The 23,937-nt window shown below is 38.3% G+C and overlaps 1 non-coding gene across 1 annotated transcript; it reads left to right on the top strand.

Annotated features, from left to right (window-relative positions):
* The first annotated feature begins 23,507 nt into the window (after positions 1 to 23,507).
* Positions 23,508 to 23,614, top strand: LOC121210647 (small nucleolar RNA R71). The gene has a single exon (XR_005905761.1). It is a non-coding gene; the product is annotated as a small nucleolar RNA R71 (small nucleolar RNA).
* Positions 23,615 to 23,937: the final 323 nt, after the last annotated feature.

Raw genomic sequence — 23,937 nt, 5'->3', positions numbered from 1 at the left:
CGGGCTTCGAGCCTAGCAGGCGAAATGCCGGTGAATGAATTCGGGTTTAAAACCTAGCAGGCTGAATGTCGTTGATTTGATAAAAGTCTAAAACTAAGATACCTCGTGTTAGAACGACAAATGAATACGTTCAATACGATAAGTTGGCCAGGTATGTATTATGCACTTATATATGAGTATGATTTGAATTGAATCATAAGTGTATAATGTGATACATATGTGAATAAATATTATATCTATATTTATGATCATGATATATTCGGTCAAGGTGTGAAAGTATGCGAAAATATTTGATTTATTTATGCCATATGAATTCAGATTAAGTGAAATTAGAATGCTAATTGTGCAATATGTGCTTGTGTATATTCGGCCAAATGGTAATATATCTAGAAAATTACCCCTTGAGAAATTGAATAATTGATGTATAATTGAGTTCATTTGTTGCATTGCTTAAAACTTACTAAGCTTATGAAAGCTTACACTGTTTGTTACGTTTCTCTATTTTATAGATTGTTGACTTCAGTCACTTGCTCAGAGAGGGATCGTCAGCAACTCGTCACACTATCTATCTTTTTGGTATTACTATATTTTGGAGCTTGTATGACATGTATAGAATAGACTTAAGTGACTTATATTTTGAGATGTTGTATATAAGCATGTGAATATGGCAAATTTTGAATGTCGATATAAGTCTAATTTCAATCTTTGATTGTGTTTGACTATGCATATAATTGCTAATGAAATTATGTATATGTGAATGTACAAATGTAGTGTTTTGGTTTGGTAACTCTTCATAACCCTCTCCAGCAACGGTTACTGGTTATAGGGGTGTTATACTTTATTGGTATTAGAGCTACGGTTTAGTCGGTTCTTGTAACAGCCCAAAATTTACCCTAGTCGGGAAGTGGTTTCGGGACCGCTAAACCGAGTCACCGAAATGTTTGAATGTGATAATTATTGTCTAGAATATGTAATTATGAATGTGTGAAAATTTCAAGCTTCGATTTAGTCGATTGCATGTGAATTTAGTCAATAGGACTTATGCGAAAAAATTTTAAAATGTGATAGGTCAATGCGTAAGGACCTATTAGTGCATGTGGAAAAAGGGGGGACTTGCATGTCAAATTCCCCCCCCTTTAGTAGTGGCCGGCCATGACAAATAAGGTGGACAAGGTGTGATGGGTAAAACATGTCATAGACATGTTTTGTTGGTGCATCATGGGATGAATAACAAAATAAAAAGTTAATAATAAAGAAATGGAAAAAAAGAATGATGAAAGGAAAAAAAAGGGATCATCATTCATGTTCTTGCTAGCCGAATCTAAAGAAGAAAGAAAAATTGTTCATCTTTTATCATCCTTGGCCGAAAATGCTAAGAAGAAGGGGGAAGGGGAAGTAAGACATTCGGCCACTCCTTCTAGTCTTGAATAAGGTATGTAATGCATGGTAGCTTTTGGAAATTGTTGAATGTATTAAGCTAGTTACTAAGTCCCTTACTTAGCCCATGTTCAAATCTTGAATATTGTTGGTAACATGAGCAATCGGTCATCTTAAGTCACTATTAAGGTAAGGAAGTTTGTACTAGCTTTTGAAATTTTAGTTAATATTGAGTGAGTTATCAAGTGATTTTTGTAAACCATGTTGAAATTTCGATTTTGGGGGTAAGTATGGTTTTCGGCTATAAGAGATTAATAAGGGTGATGATTGTGTTACATGCTAAACTTAGATGAAATTGTGTGATTTGATAAATTAAAAGTAATAGTATAGTTGATGAATATATATAGATATACATATTCGGCCATCACTTAGGAGCTTATGTGATGTTGGGTTTAAGCTTTGCATATTCGGCTATATGTGTATATATACATATATATGTAAGCCCATTCGTGATATTACCTTAGGACTATGTATATATAACCGATAAAAAAATGGGGAAAACTAGCAAAGGTGAAGGCCGAATGAGCTATAGGAGGTGTGGATGACTTTTATGCATGTGGGTGTGTGTGTATGCCATTTAGTTGGTGACATTCGGCATTTCTTAATTAACATTAGAGATGAGTGAATGAAATCGGCATGTGTGTTTGTGAAAATGCCGAATGTGAATTTGGATAATATTGAGTAATGTATGTGCTTTAAAATGATGGAATGGAGTGGATGCTTTAAATGTGTTATGAACAATTATAAGTTAAATTAAGGTTTGCTAAATTACCATTGTCATTGCCGAATATACAAACATACACATGCATGTGTAATTGAAGTATGAATGTTTAGCAAGATGGTTAAACTAGTTAATTTATCGATTTAGCTCGAGAAGCTAAAGGTGGAGAGGCAAGCAAGGGCAAAGAAAAGATCATCGAGTAACCGAGTTGGAACCGTCTTACCCAACACAAAGTAAGTCATTAAGCATATAGTTGGTATTAATTCAAATGGTCATAACGTTTATGTAATGATGCTGAATGGAATGAATAAATATATATATGCATGTACGTATGTGGTGATGAAAGTGTTGAATGAAAAGAAAAGAGGTGAGATGTATTGAGTTGTTGATCTCGGCACTAAATGTGCGGGTATAAACATTTATGACCATGAGATTGGCGCTAAGTGTGCGGGTTTAAATTGTACAGCACTAAGTGTGCGAGCTTGATTATGTAGCACTAAGTGTGCGAGCTTGATTATGTAGCACTAAGTGTGCGAATTTGATTATGTAGCACTAAGTGTGCGAGTTTGATTATATAGCACTAAGTGTGCGAGTTGATTATATAGCACTGAGTGTGCGGACTTAATATATACGTTTGAATCATTATGGACACTAAGTGTGCGACATTATTAAGTCGATCACGGACAGCGGATCGGGTAAGTACCTTGAGTTCATGGCCAATAGGCGCTATGTTTATAATTGGAGTTGAGCTTGGTAAGTTGAAACCTATGTGACAATTATAATTGAAGTCACGTACATAAGATTTATTGTGGAATAGGTGAAAGGCCGTTTAGTTGTATGATTGTAACAAAAATAAAATGATGTATGAAAATGCCTCAAATATCCTATTGATGAGTATATGGAATGTGAATGCATGATTTGGTATGAGATTGAACCGATGGGTCTGAGGAACTATGGCATGGTTCGGTATGGATGGAGTAACTAGCCTCGTTCCATCTTATTTCCTATTGTGATAATGTTATTAATGGATGGTAGTGCATTGCTTATGACTTACTGAGTTATATACTCACTCGGCGTTTCCTTGTCACCTATTTTAGGTTTCTTGGACTCGTCTCTTCTTGCGTGATCGGGCCGTCATTGGAGTCATCACACCGGATAGTAAGTTTTGGTACTTTCTTCTTAGTCGGCTTAGGAGAACATTTCGGCATGTATAGGCTATTATGTTGTGTTTGAACTTTGGTATGTAAACTTTTAGCCATGCGAAAATGGCATGAATGTTCGGTTGGGTTTGGTTTCATAACGTTAGGTCGTAAATCTTGATAATTCGACCTTTTTATGCCATATGTCATGGTTGATTATTTTGGTGTTAAAATTCATGATATGGCAATAGTGTAGTAGGGGGATGTTTGACAATGATTAGCCTTTGGCATGGCTAGTCATGATCATAATTTGTGATATGTATGAAGAATTACTAGTTAGATTAAGGAGAAATCACGAAATGGGCATAGTTGCTTTCGTAACAGGTGCTGGCAGCAGCAGTGACGTGAGATTGAAAAATCACTAAAAATAGTAAGAGTGGAATTAATTGATGAATAAATTATGTATTCTAAGCTCGATGAGTCTATTTTCATATAGAAGCAACAAAAAGATCATATGGACAGTATGTTAAGAGATATTCAGGTTCTCGTGAGACAGGGCCAGAACGGTTTCTGGATTCCCTGTTCCGAATTTGGAAATTCATTATAAATTAACCAGAGATAATTAGGAGTCATACCATATATGGATAGATTCTTCTCTGAGTATAGTTTCTATAGAAACAAAGGGCATCAGTATTTAAGCTCTGTCCAGGGAGATATCTAGGTCGTAATGCGCAAAGGTCAGTGTAGTCGATCCCTGTAACATGGGAGAATTTGACTAATAAACTGTACTAATTGGCCCGACCAAAAATTCTAGAAAAAAAATATGTAGATGGACATATGAGTCTAGTTTCAGGGAAAAATCACGAAACTGATTTTCGAGTTGTGAAACTCAAGATATGATTTTTAAAGCGACTAGTACACAGATTGGCAGTGTCTGAGAAATATTTTTATAAAGGGTTTGAAGTTTGTTAACACCTCGTGTTCGACTCCGGTGTCGGTCTCGGGTTCGGGGTGTTACATTTGATTGGTATCAGAGCTATGGTTTAGTCGGTTCTAGGACTACCATAGCACGTATGAGTCTAGCTATACATGCCGAATGTTAATGTTTAACTGTGTGATGACTTCTGATGGTTAAAATTTATGTTTTGATTAGTAAATGGATCCCGGTGTAGAGAGAACCTTGGCGGATGACATTGAAAGTGTAGCGGCTGCTCCTGCACAAGGGACACCGCCTGTTGAACCTCAGTCATCTGCGAATAATCAAGGTGAGGGGGCTAAACAAGCCTTCTTTACCATGATGAATGAGTGGGTCGCGCAATATGCCCGAACCAATCCGGCTGTCCAACAATTCCCGAATTTGAATAATCCACCCCAAGAGCCCGTAATGCCATCAGTCAATGATTCTGGGAGGCTGAGTAAGCCACCTGTAGACTTGATTAGGAAGCGCGGGGCTGAGGAGTTCAGGGCCATAGTTACTGATGATGCTGAAAGGGCCGAGTTCTGGCTTGATAACACCATTCGGGTGTTTGATGAACTGTCATGCACACCCGATGAATGTCTAAAGTGTGCTATATCCTTGTTGCGAGGCTCAGCCTACTATTGGTGGAGGACTCTGATTTCCATAGTCCCAAACAAACGAGTAACTTGGGACTTCTTTCAGACGGAATTTCGAAAGAAATATATTAGTCAACGGTTCATTGATCAAAAGCGTAAGGAATTCTTGGAACTCAAGCAAGGCCGTATGACAGTATCTGAATACGAACATGAATTCGTAAGACTCAGTAGGTATGCCCGGGAGTGTGTAGCTGATGAGGTTGCTATGTGCAAAAGATTCGAAGAAGGATTGAATGAAGATTTAAAGCTACTAATGGGTATTTTGGAAATAAAAGAATTCGTAACACTAGTCGAACGAGCCTGCAAGGCGGAAGAACTTGGAAAGGAGAAGAAGAAGGCTGAATTTGAAGCTAGAGACTATCGTAAAAGATCGACGGGTAAAGCTCCGTTCTCAGCCGTAAAGAAGTTCAGGGAGGACACTAATAAGTCGAGGATGACTGCGGGAATTTCCATCAGAGCACGACCATCGACGGACTCCCGAGCTACTTCGGTAGCTAGTGTGGGCAATAATCGTCAAGAGAAACCTGAATGTCCCCAATGCGGAAGACGACACCTAGGTGAATGTTGGGGTAAGTCTATTAACAGGGCCTGTTACGGATGCGGTTCAAAGGACCACTTCATTAGAGATTGCACGGAGCTTGATGAGAAGAATAAGATTCAAGGTGCAAGACCTAGTGGAGTGACAACTAGAGGTAGACCACCGAGAATTTTAGGAGGTAGGGGTGGTAGTCAGAGAGGGACCTCTGATACGACTGTTCGAGCCGAGAACCGTACTCCTGCTAGAGCATATGCCATTCGCACACGAGAGGAGGCATCCTCCCCTGACGTCATCACTGGTACCTTCACTCTCTTTGATACTAATGTGATTGCATTGATTGACCCTGGCTCTACTCATTCATATGTATGTGAAACCTTAGCATCCAGTAAGACTCTACCTGTTGAGTCTACTGAGTTCGTAATTCGAGTGTCAAACCCTTTGGGTCAATGCGTACTTGTTGATAAAGTGTGTAAGAGATGCCCTCTAAAAATTCAAGAATCCTGTCTTCCGGCCGATTTGATGCTTTTGCTGTTTGACGAATTTGACGTTATTCTTGGTTTGGATTGGTTGACCGCGCATGATGCGGTTGTGAATTGCAAAAGCAAGACTATTGATTTGAGGTGCGCAAATAACGAGATAATCCGAGTTGAGTCTACGGATTTGGAGGGGTTGCCAGCTGTAATATCAGCAATGTTGGCCCAGAAATATGTAAGAAAAGGGTGCGAAGCATACCTTGCGTATGTACTTGATGACAAAGAGTTAGAAAAGAAACCCGAATTTGTGCCGGTGGTTTGTGAATACCCGGATGTTTTTCCTGAAGAGTTACCGGGTTTGCCACCTGTTCGGGAGGTAGAGTTTGGTATTGAGCTGGTACCTGGGACTACGCCGATTTCGATAACTCCGTATCGTATGGCACCAACCGAGTTGAAAGAGTTAAAATCTCAGTTGCAAGAATTGACGGATAGAGGTTTTGCTCGACCAAGTTTCTCACCTTGGGGTGCACCAGTATTGTTCATGAAAAAGAAGGACGGAACCATGAGGTTGTGCATTGACTATCGTCAACTGAATAAAGTGACGATAAAGAATAAATATCCGTTGCCGCGCATCGATGATTTGTTCGACCAATTGAAGGGAGCCTCAGTGTTCTCAAAAATAGATTTGAGATCGGGCTATTATCAGTTTCGAATTCGAGATTAGGACATACCCAAAACTGCTTTCAGAACGAGGTACGGTCACTACGAGTTCTTAGTGATGCCGTTTGGGCTCACTAATGCCCCTGCAGTATTTATGGATTTGATGAATCGGATCTTCAGACCATATTTGGATCGGTTCGTAGTTGTGTTCATTGATGACATCTTGGTCTATTCGAGAGATGAGATCGAACATGCTGAACACTTGAGATTAGTGTTGCAAGTTTTGCGGGATAAGAAGTTATATGCTAAGTTCAGTAAGTGTGAGTTCTGGTTAAGAGAGGTTAGCTTCTTGGGTCATGTGGTATCCGCATCGGGTATTCGAGTTGACCCGAACAAAATCTCAGCCATACTTAACTGGAAACCTCCGAGAAATATTACTGAGGTTCGGAGCTTTTTGGGACTCGCCGGTTATTACTGACGATTTGTCAAAGGTTTCTCGATGATAGCCACACCAATGACGAAGCTACTTCAAAAGGATGCTAAGTTCGAATGGACGGAGAAATGTCAGAAAGGCTTCGATCAACTGAAAACTCATTTGACTGAAGCTCCAATTTTAGTGCAACCCGAATCAGGCAAAGAGTTTGTCATTTATAGTGACGCATCCCTACTCGGGTTGGGTTGCGTATTGATGCAAGAAGGTCGAGTTGTGGCCTATGCGTCGAGACAATTGAAGCCACACGAGAGAAATTATCCAACCCATGATCTCGAGCTAGCCACCATCGTATTTGCTTTGAAAATATGGCGACATTATTTGTTTGGCGAAAAGTGCCATGTATTTTCGGATCACAAAAGTCTCAAATATTTGATGACTCAAAGAGACTTAAATCTGCGACAAAGACGTTGGCTTGAGTTGTTGAAAGATTACGAGCTTGTCATTGATTACCACCCGGGAAAGGCTAATATGGTTGCGGACGCCTTAAGCCAGAAATCGCTGTTTGCTTTACGAGCGATGAATGTGCACTTGTCTGTTCTACCCGACAATGTGTTAGTAGCTGAATTAAAGGCCAAACCATCATTGATTCATCAATTTCGTGAAGCTCAGAAAGTCGACGATGAATTGGTTGCAAAACGGGCTGAATGTATTCCGAATATGGAATCCGAATTTCAAATTGATGAGGATGATTGTTTGAGGTTCAGAAGTCGTTTGTGTGTTCCAAGAAATTCGGAACTCATGTCGATGATTCTGAACGAAGCCCATTGTAGCCGAATGTCAATTCACCCGGGGAGTACGAAAATGTACAACGATTTGAAACGTCGATTTTGGTGGCATGGTATGAAACGGGACATCTCTGACTTTGTTTCGAGATGTTTAATATGTCAACAAGTGAAAGCGGAACATCAAGTGCCTTCAGGATTACTTCAGCCGATCATGATACCCGAGTGGAAATGGGATCGAGTTACAATGGACTTTGTGTCCGGACTACCATTGTCAACAAGTAAGAAGGATGCGATTTGGGTTGTTGTTGATAGACTGACTAAGTCGGCTCACTTTATCCCCGTGCGTACGGATTTTTCATTGGATAAACTAGCCGAATCGTATGTTTCTCAGATTGTGAGATTACATGGAGTACCTATTTCTATCGTGTCGGATAGAGATCCGAGATTCACCTCGCGATTTTGGAAGAAATTGCAAGAAGCGTTGGGTACCAAGCTGCATTTTAGCACCGCTTTTCATCCACAAACCGATGGTCAATCCGAGCAGATAATTCAGATACTTGAGGATATGTTGAGATGTTGCATCCTCGAGTTTAGTGGTTATGGGAACGGTATTTACCTTTGATTGAATTCGCTTACAACAATAGTTTTCAATCAAGTATTAAGATGGCACCTTACGAGGCTTTGTACGGGCGTAAATGCCGTACACCATTGTTTTGGACCGAGCTTGGTGAAAGTAAAATTTTCGGAGTTGATTTGATTAAAGATGCCGAACGGAAAGTAAAAGTAATCCGTGAAAGTCTGAAGGCAGCCACAGATCGTCAGAAATCGTATGCGGACTTGAAACGAAAGGACATTGAATATCAGGTGGGAGATAAAGTGTTCCTTAAAGTTTCGCCTTGGAAAAAGGCACTCAGGTTTGGCCGTAAGGGCAAGTTGAGCCCGAGATTCATTGGGCCGTACGAAATCTCCGAACGAGTTGGTCCGGTTGCATATAGATTGATTTTGCCCCCTGAGCTTGGAAAGATTCACGACGTCTTTCATGTTTCGATGCTTCGACGCTATCGATCTGATCCATCGCACATAATTAGCCCATCAGAGGTTGAAATTCAAGCTGATATGAGTTATGAAGAAAAACCGATACGTATCCTAGCTCGTGAAGTGAAGGAGTTGCAAAACAAAAGGGTTCCGTTAGTGAAGGTGTTATGGCTCAAACACGGGATCGAGGAAGCTACTTGGGAAACCGAGAGCTCAATGAAAGAACGATACTCAAACCTATATACCGGTAAGATTTTCGGGGACGAAAATTTCTCAAGTGGGGGAGAGTTGTAACAGCCCAAAATTTACCCTAGTCGGGAAGTGGTTTTGGGACCGCTAAACCGAGTCACCGAAATGTTTGAATGTGATAATTATTGTCTAGAATATGTAATTATGAATGTGTGAAAATTTCAAGCTTCGATTTAGTCGATTGCATGTGAATTTAGTCAATAGGACTTATGCGAAAAAAATTTTAAAATGTGATAGATCAATGCGTAAGGACCTATTAGTGCATGTGGAAAAAGGGGGGACTTGCATGTCAAATTCCCCCCTTTAGTAGTGGCCGGCCATGACAAATAAGGTGGACAAGGTGTGATGGGCAAAACATGTCATAGACATGTTTTGTTGGTGCATCATGGGATGAATAACAAAATAAAAAGTTAATAATAAAGAAATGGAAAAAAAGAATGATGAAAGGAAAAAAAAGGGATCATCATTCATGTTCTTGCTAGCCGAATCTAAAGAAGAAAGAAAAATTGTTCATCTTTTATCATCCTTGGCCGAAAATGCTAAGAAGAAGGGGGAAGGGGAAGTAAGACATTCGGCCACTCCTTCTAGTCTTGAATAAGGTATGTAATGCATGGTAGCTTTTGGAAATTGTTGAATGTATTAAGCTAGTTACTAAGTCCCTTACTTAGCCCATGTTCAAATCTTGAATATTGTTGGTAACATGAGCAATCGGTCATCTTAAGTCACTATTAAGGTAAGGAAGTTTGTACTAGCTTTTGAAATTTTAGTTAATATTGAGTGAGTTATCAAGTGATTTTTGTAAACCATGTTGAAATTTCGATTTTGGGGGTAAGTATGGTTTTCGGCTATAAGAGATTAATAAGGGTGATGATTGTGTTACATGCTAAACTTAGATGAAATTGTGTGATTTGATAAATTAAAAGTAATAGTATAGTTGATGAATATATATAGATATACATATTCGGCCATCACTTAGGAGCTTATGTGATGTTGGGTTTAAGCTTTGCATATTCGGCTATATGTGTATATATACATATATATGTAAGCCCATTCGTGATATTACCTTAGGACTATGTATATATAACCGACAAAAAATGGGGAAAACTAGCAAAGGTGAAGGCCGAACGAGCTATAGGAGGTGTGGATGACTTTTATGCATGTGGGTGTGTGTGTATTCCATTTAGTTGGTGACATTCGGCATTTCTTAATTAACATTAGAGATGAGTGAATGAAATCGGCATGTGTGTTTGTGAAAATGCCGAATGTGAATTTGGATAATATTGAGTAATGTATGTGCTTTAAAATGATGGAATGGAGTGGATGCTTTAAATGTGTTATGAACAATTATAAGTTAAATTAAGGTTTGCTAAATTACCATTGTCATTGCCGAATATACAAACATACACATGCATGTGTAATTGAAGTATGAATGTTTAGCAAGATGGTTAAACTAGTTAATTTATCGATTTAGCTCGAGAAGCTAAAGGTGGAGAGGCAAGCAAGGGCAAAGAAAAGATCATCGAGTAACCGAGTTGGAACCGTCTTACCCAACACAAAGTAAGTCATTAAGCATATAGTTGGTATTAATTCAAATGGTCATAACGTTTATGTAATGATGCTGAATGGAATGAATAAATATATATATGCATGTACGTATGTGGTGATGAAAGTGTTGAATGAAAAGAAAAGAGGTGAGATGTATTGAGTTGTTGATCTCGGCACTAAATGTGCGGGTATAAACATTTATGACCATGAGATTGGCGCTAAGTGTGCGGGTTTAAATTGTACAGCACTAAGTGTGCGAGCTTGATTATGTAGCACTAAGTGTGCGAGCTTGATTATGTAGCACTAAGTGTGCGAATTTGATTATGTAGCACTAAGTGTGCGAGTTTGATTATATAGCACTAAGTGTGCGAGTTGATTATATAGCACTGAGTGTGCGGACTTAATATATACGTTTGAATCATTATGGACACTAAGTGTGCGACATTATTAAGTCGATCACGGACAGCGGATCGGGTAAGTACCTTGAGTTCATGGCCAATAGGCGCTATGTTTATAATTGGAGTTGAGCTTGGTAAGTTGAAACCTATGTGACAATTATAATTGAAGTCACGTACATAAGATTTATTGTGGAATAGGTGAAAGGCCGTTTAGTTGTATGATTGTAACGAAAATAAAATGATGTATGAAAATGCCTCAAATATCCTATTGATGAGTATATGGAATGTGAATGCATGATTTGGTATGAGATTGAACCGATGGGTCTGAGGAACTATGGCATGGTTCGGTATGGATGGAGTAACTAGCCTCGTTCCATCTTATTTCCTATTGTGATAATGTTATTAATGGATGGTAGTGCATTGCTTATGACTTACTGAGTTATATACTCACTCGGCGTTTCCTTGTCACCTATTTTAGGTTTCTTGGACTCGTCTCTTCTTGCGTGATCGGGCCGTCATTGGAGTCATCACACCGGATAGTAAGTTTTGGTACTTTCTTCTTAGTCGGCTTAGGAGAACATTTCGGCATGTATAGGCTATTATGTTGTGTTTGAACTTTGGTATGTAAACTTTTAGCCATGCGAAAATGGCATGAATGTTCGGTTGGGTTTGGTTTCATAACGTTAGGTCGTAAATCTTGATAATTCGACCTTTTTATGCCATATGTCATGGTTGATTATTTTGGTGTTAAAATTCATGATATGGCAATAGTGTAGTAGGGGGATGTTTGACAATGATTAGCCTTTGGCATGGCTAGTCATGATCATAATTTGTGATATGTATGAAGAATTACTAGTTAGATTAAGGAGAAATCACGAAATGGGCATAGTTGCTTTCGTAACAGGTGCTGGCAGCAGCAGTGACGTGAGATTGAAAAATCACTAAAAATAGTAAGAGTGGAATTAATTGATGAATAAATTATGTATTCTAAGCTCGATGAGTCTATTTTAATATAGAAGCAACGAAAAGATCACATGGACAGTATGTTAAGAGATATTCAGGTTCTCGTGAGACAGGGCCAGAACGGTTTCTGGATTCCCTGTTCCGACTTTGGAAATTCATTATAAATTAACCAGAGATAATTAGGAGTCATACCATATATGGATAGATTCCTCTCTGAGTCTAGTTTCTATAGAAACAAAGGGCATCAGTATTGAAGCTCTGTCCAGGGAGATATCCAGGTGGTAATGCACAAAGGTCAGTGTAGTCGATCCCTGTAACATGGGAGACTTTGACTAATAAACTGTACTAATTGGCCCGACCAAAAATTCTAGAAAAAAAATATGTAGATGGGCATATGAGTCTAGTTTCAGGGAAAAATCACGAAACTGATTTTCGAGTTGTGAAACTCAAGATATGATTTTTAAAGCGACTAGTACGCAGATTGGTAGTGTCTGAGAAATATTTTTATAAAGGGTTTGAAGTCTGTTAACACCTCGTGTTCGACTCCGGTGTCGGTCTCGGGTTCGGGGTGTTATAGTTCTAGGACTAACGTAGTGTGTGTGAGTCTAGTTATACATGCCATAAAGTGTTAATATGATAGTGTGATGATTTTTGACAGTTGAAACATGTTTTTTTTCGTATAGTAATGAATTCCGATCCCGATAGAGTAGTTGCTGATGATGTAAAGAGCGTAGCGCCTGCTCCTGCACTAGGGACAGCGCCATTGGACTCTCAACCGAATGCTAGTAATCAAAATAATGAGGCTAAACAAGCCTTCTATTCTATGATGAACGATTGGCTTACTCAATATATTCGGACTAATCTAGCTGTTTCTCATCCTCCACCCCCAACTAATACAACCTCTATACTTGTGGTATCTCCAATAGTTGACCCGTTGAGGTTGAGTAAGCCCCCGGTAGATAGAATTCGAAAGTACGGGGCTACTTAGTTCAAGGCTACTGATAGTGATGATGCCGAGTAGTATGAGTTTTGGCTCGATAATACCATTTGTGTGTTTGATGAATTATCGTGCACACTCGATGAGTGCTTAAAATGTGCTATATCTCTGTTACGTGATTCTGCCTACTATTGGTGGAATACCTTGGTTTCAGTTGTGCCGAGAGTATGAATTACTTGGGAATTCTTTCAAACCGAGTTCCGTAAGAAATATATCAGTCAAAGATTCATCGATCAGAAACAAAAGGAATTTCTCGAGCTCAAGCAGGGTTCTATGACAGTTACCAATTACGAGCGAAAGTTTGCCAGACTTAGTAGATATGCTCGGGAATGTGTTTCGTCTGAGGCTATCATGTGTAAATGCTTCGAGGATGGGTTGAATGAAGACATCAAACTGTTGGTGGGTATTTTGGAAATCAAGGAGTTTGTAGTACTTGTCGAGCGAGCTTCTAAAGCCGAAGAGCTCTGTAAAGAGAAAAGAAAAGCTGATGATGGAGCTAGAGAGTTCTGTAAAAGATCTTCGGGAAAATTCTTTCACCAATCATCGAATAAATTTAGAGATGGCTCAGGCCGATATAGGAATACTTTGGGTTTTTCCAGACGTGACCGAGATAGACCCCCTGTGAGTGCGCGAGCCACCTCTGTTGCTAGTGTCAGTAATGATCGTCAAGACAGATCTGAGTGCAAGCATTATGGTAAATGGCATTCAGGAAGCTGCAGATTTCATGACCGCTCTTGTTTCAGTTGTGGATCGGCTGATCACTTTATCAGAGACTGTCCGAAATTAGCTAAACAGAATACTGATCCTAGTGGGAGACCTAGTAACACTGCAGCACAAGGTAGACCACCTAGGCATGCGAGTAATGCTAGTGGAAATAAGAGAGGGACCAAAGATAGTGCTGTACATTCTGAGGCTCGTGCTCCTTCCAGAGCCTATGCTATATGCGCACGCGAGGATGCTTCTTCGCCAGATGTTATTACTGGTACTTTCACTCTTTTTGATACTGATGTTATTGCTTTGATTGATCTCGGTTCTACTCATTCGTATGTGTGTGAAACTTTGGCATCCAGTAAGACTCTACCTGTTGAGTCTACTGAGTTTGGGTCGTTATGTACTAGTTGACAAAATATGTAAGAAATGTCCCCTAATGATCTGAGATTCTTACTTTCTGGCTGATTTAATGTTGTTACCGTTTGACGAGTTTCATGTCATTCTCGGTATGGATTGGTTAATTGTGTATGATGCAGTAGTGATTTGCAAGCGGTAGACAATTGATTTGAGATGTTCAAATAATGAGATAATTTGAGTTGAGTCTACTGATTTGAATGGATTACCGGCAGTGATATCCTCGATGTTAGCTCAGAAATATGTGAAAAAGGGGTGTGAAGCATATCTTGCGTACGTACTGGATAGTAAAGAATCAGAAAAGAAACTTGAGATTGTGACCATGGTTTGTGAATATCCGGATATGTTCCCCGAGGAATTAACTGGATTACCACCTGTTTGGGAGGTAGAGTTTGGTATTAAACTAGTACCAAGGACTACACCTATTTCGATAGCTCCGTATCGTATGGCACCAACCGAATTAAAAGAATTGAAATATCAGTTGCAAGAGTTGACAGATAGAGGTTTTGCTCGACTGAGTTTTTCTCCCTGAGGTGCACCAGTGTTGTTTGTGAAAAAGAAAGACGAAACCATGAGAATGTGTATTGATTATCGTCAGCTTAATAAGGTAACGATAAAGAATAAATATCCGTTACTATGAATCGACGATTTGTTTAATCAATTGAAAGGAGCCTCAGTATTTTCGAAGATAGACTTGAGATCGGGTTATTATCAGTCGCGAGTTAGAGACTCTGACGTGCCTAAAACTGCTTTTAAAACGATGTACAGACATTATGAGTTCCTAGTGATGCCGTTTGAGCTTACTAATGCCCCTAATTTTTTCATGGATTTAATGAATCAGATTTTCAGACAGTATTTGGATCAGTTTGTAGTCGTGTTTATAGATGACATTTTGATCTATTCACGCGATGAAACTGAACATGCCGAGCACTTGAAGTTAGTGTTGCAGATTTTGCGAGACAAGTAATTATATGCGAAGCTCAGTAAATGTAAGTTCTGGTTGAGGGAAGTCAGCTTTTTGGGGCATATTGAATCCATATCGGGCATCCGAGTTGATCTGAGTAAAATTTCAACTAGACTTGATTGAAAGCCTCTGAGAAATGTTTTAGAAGTTCGAAGCATTTTGGGACTTGTCGGGTACTACGGATGGTTTGTGAAAGGTTTCTCGATGATAGCAAGACCTATGACAAAGCTGCTTCAGAAAGATATCAAGTTTGAGTGGTTGGAAAAGTGCCAGAAAAGTTTTGATCAATTGAAAACTCTTTTGACTGAAGCCCCAGTGTTAGTTCAACCAGAATCCGGTAAAGAATTTGTGATCTACAGTGATGCGTCTCTGAATGGTTTGGGCTGTGTGTTGATGCAAGAGGGTAGAGTTGTAGCGTACGCTTCGAGACAATTGAAGCCACATGAGAAAAACTATCTGACTCATGATCTTGAGTTAGCTACTATTGTTTTCGCTCTGAAGATTTGGCGCCAGTATTTGTTCGGGGAAAAATGCCATGTGTATTCCGATCACAAAAGTCTCAAGTACTTGATGACCCAGAGAGATTTGAATTTGAGACAAAGACGTTGGCTAGAATTATTGAAAGATTACGAGCTTGTCATTGATTACCATCCGGGAAAGGCTAACGTGGTTGCTGATGCTTTAAGCTGTAAATCACTGTTTGTGTTGCGAGCAATGAATGTTCACCTGTCTGTGTCTGCTGATGATGTGTTAATAGTGGAGTTAAAAGCAAAACTGTTATTGATGCAACAAATCCGTGAAGCTCAAAAAGTTGATGATGAATTAGTTGCAAAGCGAGCATTATGTGTTTCGAAAGAGGATTCAGAGTTTTTTATTGATAGCAATGATTGTTCGAGGTTCAGAAATCGTTCTGAGAAATTTAGAGCTTATTCTGATGATTTTGAACAAGGCTCGTAATAGCCGAATGTCAGTTCACCCGGGTAGTACGAAAATGTACAATGATCTGAAACGTCAGTATTGGTGGCATGGTATGAAACGAGACATTTCTGACTTTGTTTCGAAGTGTTTGATATGTCAACAAGTGAAAGCGAAACATCAAGTGCCTTCGGGATTACTTCAACCGATCATGATGCCCGAGTGGAAGTGGGATCGAATCACGATGGATTTTGTATTTGGGATGGTGGGAGAACTGATGCCTTGGAGCAGCTAGGATTGTAGGAGGCTGCACTAGGGGCCAAAGTGTGCCGGCACTTTGAGGGAGAGAAACGTATGTGGCAAGTGAGAGCATGTAGTTCATTCTCCTCCTTGAACTCCTCCGTATATAAGCCTAGTGCAGCACCGAACTCTGGGACGTTTAGCTGGCGGACTAACCCACCTAGACAAAACTGGACTATGCCGGGATTATCATAATTTTTCATTACGGTCTGAAGATGGAATGAGCATAGTTCCATCGTAAGCTCGAGGTATGTTGGTTCGATGATCCCAAAGAACAGCTCCTAAGGGTTGGTGCTTAGAAGGGCTCGAATCGCATCAGCCAATTGAACTTATTCTACGGTAGCCCAGTCAATGCAACGGCCTGCAATTAAAGGTTGGGCCTGAAGTATTTGGAAACGCTCTTCTTGGGGCCCTCGGGGGAACTGCAGGAGGGGGTGACGAATTTTCGTGGTTGGACCCGCGGAAGATGATGCTTCCTTCCTCTTCCTCGAAGTAGGTACGGGGGTTTTCTTTCCTCGCGAAGACGACATGGTACCTACGATCAAAAACCATTAATTCATTTTGAGGAATGATCAAAGTAAAATAAAGATAATTTGTAAATAACAATCATAATTTTAGCAACTACTAAGACTAACAAGTTAATCAAAGAAATCAATTGTATGGCATAAAAATGGCAATGAATTTCATGGAATGCAATATGTGTGACAGATGAAAAATGTTAACACTAAAGGCTTGAGTATATATATTGTTCTAATCATGAATATTTACTTCTAACTCTTCAAATAAAGTAGAGAATTCATATAATGAGTAAGAATTTTAACATGAGAAAGATAATAACTATCCTAGATATAACATTTGTATGATAAAAAAAAGAAAGGAACATGAAAAATTTCATATTATTATGATAAATAGCCCTAGAAATTAGTAAGAATAAACGAGAAAAAAGTGAACAAACGCTAGAAAGAGGAGAATGGGCGTCAAAAATGGAGTTGGAGGCGGCGCACAGGCGTGGCAAGGAGGCCGTGTGGAATTACAGCAGCTAGGGTTAGGGTTTTTGAGTGGGGAAGATAATGAATAGTGCAGGGTATTTATAGATTTTAGGGTACATGGCCAGGTAACACGCCCTTGTTCCCCAATTTCAACCTGTGTGATTCACGAATTTTGAATTTGGGCACGTCTGGCATTTAGTACACGCCCGTGTTCCTTGTTTTTGTGGGTGCACACGGTCGTGTCGCACGTCTGTGTCTGACCTTTTTCGCTTCTCCCACGCCCGTGTCAATCTAACAGGTTCGATGTAACACCCCTTACCCGTACTCGAGGTCAGGATAAGATACGAGGCGTTATCGGACAAACATACAAACATTAAACTAAAATACGGGCCATAAAATTTCATTCATATTTCAAAACGTTCATTTACTTACACATAGTCCCTTATTTGAGTCTACGAAGCCCAAAACATACTTTAGAAAGGGTTCAGGACTAAACCGAGAAATTACGAAAGTCATGGAAATTTCATGCTTTAAGGCTCCACACGCTCATGTCCCAAAGTCGTGTTCCATACACGGCTGAGACACATGGTCGTGTCTCTGCCTCTGTGGAATATACCTAGGCTATTTTCCAAGCTTTGGTCAACCTTAATCTCTTGCGCACTTATACAAAATCAAAAGCATATAACATGGTATTCATTTAATGATTAAATATTCTCAATTAAACCACAAACATAGCATTTGTATGTCATTATACATGTGTCTCTCATACTCATTTTACCTTGTTTATTATAGTACCACTTATACATTTATACCAAGATTATCATCTTACCAAATACCTTCAGCTTAATCATCAAGCATTCATATTTAAATCTAGATCCTATCTTTATAAAATACTACAATTCAGATGCACAAAATAACATGTTTTTCTGAAACATTTCAATTCAACTCCATACCCAACAAGCATTACATTGAGCCTAGTCATATATATATACATATATATATATACATGTCATGATACATATCATTCTCTTTCTATTTTCTTATAAACACATATCATTTATTTCATTATATCAATATTTCATATACCATAGTTTCCATGTATTCCACATATATTTATTTTCCTCCTCCTCCTCTCTATTCCACATCCTTAATGTATATAGCATTCTTGTAAGTACGATTTCACAATTTACTAATAAATGATCACATCAAACTGTCCACAGACTCATAGTCACTTACTTATTTATAATTCGAGCTACAGAGCTCCAAATTAAGATCCATAAATTTACCCTGAAACTAGACTCACATATCTTTCCACCATAAAACTTTCATAATTTTTGGTTTAGCCAATTAGTACAGTTTATTCATTAAAATTTCCCCTGTTTCACTTTCTGACAGTTCTGACCTCTCTTCACTAAAAAATAATTATCTCATAGGACAAAACTTGGATAATGTTCTTGTTGATTTATATTGAAAATAGACTCATTAGGGATTTTAAAAATATAAGTTTGAGCCTCTCATTATTTTTCTCCAAATTTTTTTGATTTTCCAAAGTCAGAACAGGGGATCACGTAATCATTCTGAACCAGTATCACGAAAACATAAATATCTCAAAATATAGAACTCCTTTTCTTTATCTGTTTCTTTTATATGAAAATAGACTCATTAAGCTTTAATTTTATATCTCATTCAGTCTTTGATTAAATTTCTAATATTTTTGGTGAGTTTTCAAAATTACATCACTGCTACTGTCCAAAACAGTTTTATTGCTAATTCACTCTTTCACACTTTCTTTGTAATAACCTCATTTTAACATACATATCACAAATCATTTTCACCACATTTCATACATCACAAGTATAGGCCCATGATCACAAGATCACTATAAAATCATCCTAATATATAACTTACTTGTTTATAACCTTACCACATCCTGGTCACTTAAATGAACACATCATGCATTCACATTACCAAGTTCTTGCACTTATTCATCACAAAACTCACAAAGCAATACATAGAGAGCCTCCTGTTGAACACTTCGGATCAATCCTTGATACTTGGTGGTTTTAGCACATAGCTCCACCCATCATATAGTTTGGCTCTCTTGTACACATGGTGAACACTCAGTACCACCCATGTGACCTAGCCAATTTATCTCGTAGCTCTCTTGTCTACATGGTGTCCTTCACCTGGAACCACGCATGCGACCTAGCTACATATATCCCGTAGCTCTCTTGTCTACATGGTGTACACATAGTATCACCCATGTGACCTAGCTACATCATAATGTCTTGTAGCTCTTTTGTACACATGATGTGCACTTAGCACCATACATGTGACCTATCTACATACTATCTGTATCATCCAATCTTTCTGAAGGTTCAACCGGGATTTCTCTCTCTTTTTCAACAATTTCACCAATCAAGTAATTATCTACAAACATATTTCCAATATTATTATAAAATATCATAATACAAGTAATATTGATGTATTACTTACATATAAACTTACATCTCATTTAATATCAAGGCAATAACACATTGCCTTATTAAAAATCATATGAACTTACAATTTCCCATAATATCCATAATCATAGAAATCACATTTATGTATGATAATTCAATGCACTTCATGTACCATAGACATATTTTTAAGTCAATTCATAAAATTGGCACCATAATCATTTAATTTAACATAATTCAATTAATTCACTAAATTTAACTTTCAAATATAAATTACATCATTATTGCTGTATTATTATCATACCAACTTACATACTTTCAACACCTCGGAAATCATAATAAATATATCAATTTTACATTGAAACATGCATAAATTAATGCTTATTATACATATGAACTTACCTCAATACTAAAACGGCCATTTTACCAACTTTCCCAAATTTCGATTTTTCTCTCATTCTAGGTTCAAATCTCGTTTTTCGAGATCTAAAACATCATATTTTACTTATTTAATTAATGTACTATTCAAAAAAGTCCTTAATTCAAACTTTTGCAAAATTACAAATTTTCCCCTAAACTTTTGCATATTTACACTTTTGCCCCTAGGCTTGGGAATTAAACTTCATCCCTTATTCTTATGTTTTATGACATGCTGATCACTTTTCTCTTCTATGGAAACATCAAATTCTCACTCCAACATATAAGTATGACTATTAGGTGTTTTTACCGATTAAGCCCTTTTACTCGTTTTCACTCAAAACCGAGTAGCACAAGTTGTCTAACATAATTTAAAACCTCATATTGTATCATAAAAAATCAAAATAAACACATTCACCTATGGGTATTTTTCCAAATATTAATCCTAGCTTAAATTATTGCTAGAATAAGCTTAATCAAATTACCGGGATTCTAAAAACGTAAAGAACTTGAAAAACGGGGTTAGAACGGACTTACTCTTGAGCTTGGAAAGCTTGAAAACCCTAGCCATGGCTTTCCCCATGCTAATTTCGGCCTCCATGAAAAAGATGATCAATTTTGGCTTTATTTTCCCTTTTTATTTCTTTTAATTACCAAATGACCAAAATGCCCTTCCTTACTAAACTTTCAAAAATTCCATCCATGTCCAATTTTTGTCCATCACTTAGAAATTGGTCAAATTTCTATTTAGGACATCCTAATTAATATTTCAAAGCAATTTCATACTAGAAACTTCTAGAATGCAAGTTTTGCAACTTATTCAATTTAGTCCCTAACTTCAAATTAAGCACTTTAAGCATAGAATTTCTTCACGAAATTTTCACACAATCATGCAATCATATCATAGACCTCAAAATAATCATAAAATAATTATTTCTATCTCGAATTTTGTGGTCCCGAAACCTCTGTTGTAACTAGACCCAATTTTGGGCTATTACATTTGACCGCGGATGCTAGACAAGGGTGTGTCGCACGCCTGTGCTGTTTTAACAGGTTCACCCACGATTCTTCCACACAAACATGTCTCACCCCCGTGTTGTTTTGGAAGGTTCAACCACGGCTATGTCGCACGGCTGTGGCGTTTTATCTTAGCCCGTGTTTGGGAAAAATTATTGTCCTGTTTTAACACGGCCCTAAGAATACCCGTGCTCTTGGCCGTGTCCCTGTGGAAAACCTGTATTCAAGCACTCCGTTAGTAAGTAAGATGTTGAAGACTAAATTTTAAAGAAGTTAATACAGTTAGTGCTCAGGTTGCCTCCCGATAAGCGCTTATTTATAGTCTAAGCTCGACTTACCTCTCTGTTGAATAATCATAGTGGTTTGAGAAGTTTATATTCCTCATTCATGCTTCCTACTATTAATCTCATAAAAAAGGTTTTAAACGCGTGTTGTTTACCTTAAAAGTGCCGAACTTGGAATGACTAACCTCGAACGTAGCGAATGGGAAAATGCTGAGTACCGTAAGAGGGATTTTTTCATTCGATGTGGTAGTGACAATGTGGGGATCTGTGGCATCTAATAAGACTCTATCTCCAACCTTAAGTTGATTTGGAAAGGGTTGAGCTTGTTCTGTCGTAGATTCAGTTTGTCAAGTGTTCTCAGTTTATGCGTCCACCATTCATCTAGCTCCTCAATTTGTAGCCTTTGATCTTCATGAATGGGTCCTCTACTATTACTTGACAATGACTCATGTGCTTTCTTCAGACTCATTTCCTGCAAAGAAGGTTGCACCATATTGTTAGTTTTAGTAGAATGGTTTAGACGACCACCTTCAATTTCCATTGTGTTGCCAGAATTGCGAGCTTGAAGGCTGATTATTTCGTCTCCCACACGGAGTGTGAGTTCACCTATGCCAACATCAATAATTGTTTTAGCAGTTGCTAAAAAGGGTCTTCCTAGAATTAAAGGAGTGTTGCTATCCTCCTCTATGTCTAGAACAATGAAGTCAACGGGAAATATAAATTTATCGATTTGAACTAGCACATCTTCAATAATATCCCTAGGAAATCTTATAGTTTTATCTGCTAATTGAATGCTCATCCTAATCTGATTGGGTTTCCTGAGACCTAATTGTTTGAACATTTTGTAAGGCATGACGTTAATACTAGCTCCCAAATCAGCTAATGCATTATTAACATCTAAAATACCAATTAAGCAAGGAATTGTAAAACTCCCTGGATCTTTAAGTTTGTTGGGTAGTTTATTCTGGAGAATAGTTGAGCAAACTGCGTTTAGCTCCACATGCGATGCCTCTCCATCTTCCGCTTATTTACTAAAAGCTCCTTTAAAAATTTCATTACGTTTGGCTTCTATGATAGAGCTTCAATAAACGGTAAGTTAATATGTAATTTTTTTAAGAGTTTAAGGAATTTACCAAATTTTTCATCTGAGCAGTCTTTCCTTGTCGCGTTGGGGTATGGCACACGAGGTTTATATTCGACGTTCACCGCTTTATTTTTATAGTGATCTACCTCACCTTAACCTTTGCTTACCATAGTTTCTTGCCTCGGTTCTAGCTCAGGCTCAACAAAACCTTCTTCATCTTGAACATTAATCGCGTTGAGCTGTTCCCTTGGGTTAGGTTCGGTATTACTTGGCAAGGTCCCTTGTGGTCGTTCGGAGATTATTTTGGAAATCTGGCCTATCTGAGTTTTGATCCCTTGGATAGACGCTTGTTGATTTTTAAGTGATGTCTTGGTATGTTGAAAATGAGTTTCTGACACCGATATAAACTTTAAGAGCATCTCTTCAACGTTTGGCTTCTTTTCCTGTTGGTAGGGTGGTTGTTGGTAGCCTAGAGGTGGTTGTGGTCTTTGATTTCCTTGACTTCCCCACGAGAAATTGGGTTGGTTCCTCCAACCAGCATTGTAAGTGTTACTATATGGATTGTTTTAAGGTCGAGGATTATTACCCATGTAATCTAATTGCTCGTTATCAATGTTGTGGCCATAAGGTTGGTATTCCGAATGGCTTGTTCCACCTCCACTTGCTTCGCATTGCATTACTGGGTGAACCTGTGAAGAACTAAGAAAAGCATCAATCTTTTTATTTAGAAGTTCTACCTGGTTTGATAGCATAGTAATCGAATCAAAATTATAAACGCCTACTGTTTTAGTTGGTTTTGTCCTCATGACTTGCCACTAATAGTTATTCAGTGACATCTCCTCTATAAAGTCATAAGCATCTTCAAGTGTTTTATTTTTGATGGTTCCGCCAGCAGCTGCATCAACCATTTGCCGAGTTGAAGGATTCAGGCCATTATGGAACGTTTGAACCTGAAACCAAAGCAGTAACCCATGGTGAGGGCACCTTCTCAGTAAGTCCTTTTATCTCTCCCATGCATCGTAAAGAGTTTCTAAGTCCATTTGCACAAACTAAGAGATATCATTACGTAATTTGGCCATTTTAGCCAGAAAAAAATATTTTAAAAGAAAATTTTCGGTCATTTGTTCCCAAGTAGTGATTAACCCTCGTGGTAATGAGTTCAACCACAGTTTAGCTTTGTTCCTCAACGAAAAAGGGAATAAACAAAGATGAATGGCATCATTAGAAACACCATTAATTTTAAATACATCGCATAGTTCTAAGAAGTTGGCTAAATGAGCGTTGGGATCCTCATCCTTCAAACCATCAAACTGAACAAATTTCTAATCATTTGAATAGTGTTAGGTTTTAGTTTAAAAGTATTTGTAACTACAGCAGGTCTAATTATGCTTGATTC

The sequence above is a fragment of the Gossypium hirsutum genome, chromosome A11 (assembly GCF_007990345.1).
Source record: "Gossypium hirsutum isolate 1008001.06 chromosome A11, Gossypium_hirsutum_v2.1, whole genome shotgun sequence".
NCBI lineage: Eukaryota > Viridiplantae > Streptophyta > Magnoliopsida > Malvales > Malvaceae > Gossypium > Gossypium hirsutum.
Note: the sequence above shows the minus strand (reverse complement) of the source record. Positions and strands in the feature narration are given on the sequence as shown.